Source organism: Elephas maximus, chromosome 18, assembly GCF_024166365.1.
Source record: "Elephas maximus indicus isolate mEleMax1 chromosome 18, mEleMax1 primary haplotype, whole genome shotgun sequence".
Classification (NCBI taxonomy): domain Eukaryota; kingdom Metazoa; phylum Chordata; class Mammalia; order Proboscidea; family Elephantidae; genus Elephas; species Elephas maximus.
This window is the reverse complement of record NC_064836.1, coordinates 11,791,504-11,792,776: the sequence shown is the minus strand read 5'-3', so window position 1 is coordinate 11,792,776 and position 1,273 is coordinate 11,791,504.

Here is a 1,273-nt window from a genome sequence, read left to right as displayed (position 1 = left end):
CAGAGGACCCTCTTGGCAAGATATTAAGAGATGCATTGGTGTGGGGGTATACCAATGGAGTGTACAGTGGAGTTGGGTTCTTTGACCTCAGTGAGAATAATGGGACCCTGGTGTGGTAGAGACTGAGTAATAAAACTTCATCATCAGAGACAAGGTGGGCACAGTGACTACAGTAAACCTTAGGATCAAAGTGGTAATCAGAGGACTTTGGCCACAGGAATCTACAGCAATGATTAATTGACCACACAGACTCTAGAAGAGAAATAGATGAAATGAAATAGATGGGTAGTCTATTTAAAGGCTGTTTGACATACATAACCAGAAAATTTTTAGGTCAGCTAAACTTAACTTGAGTTACAGAAATGAGGAGTCACATCATTTTACCTAGTTCTCAGGTCCAGTTCCCAGTCAGAACCCCTTTTCTAAGGGGGCCAGGTCCTTTTGAGGAAGGACCTGCAACTTGATTACTAGTGTATGCCAAGAATCTTTTTCTAAGCCTTGACTATGGATGGCTATGCACCAAGTAGAGAGAAATACCTACACTTTTATGAGTTACTGAATACTGGCTCTGAAGTGACACTGACCACCACCATGACTACTGGTCAGAGAGGAAGTATATTAGTTTTCTAGGGCTGTTGTAACAAATTACCACAAATTGGTTGCTGCTTTATACCTTAATGAAATAACAGATTTTCCTGGACATATTAAAACATATACCAAGAAAATAGATCAATAAGAAAGGAAGAAACTAATAAAGTTATCAAATGCTTACCTCCCAAAATGAATCCTGCCCCAGATGACTTTGTTTTCTTTGAAATTACTTTTGAGAAACAATTAACTCTAAAGCTGCAGCCACATTAACCTGTTTCCATTCCATAAATACACCACATTTATTCCTTCCTTAGGGCTATAGAATTTGCAGATGCATCTGTTTGGAAATCTCTTTCCCAGATCTTCATATGGTTACCTCCTTCACATCATTCCTTGGGTTTCTACTAGAATTTCTACTAGAATTTTTCACCACTGTTGAAGCAGTCCATTCTTTGGTCACTTTGTCACATTGTTCTACCTTATTTATGTGTCATTTGTCTCCTTGAGATTACATTCCTTGTCTTGATTCACCTTTGTTTCCCCAACACCTAGAACAGGGCCTAACATGAACTAGGAATAAATTAATATCTGTTGACTATCTGTGTTTCTAAATATACTCTTCTAGGCCCTGAGAGCACAAATGGCTAAGTGCTAGACTGCTAACCAAAAGATTGGGAGTTCA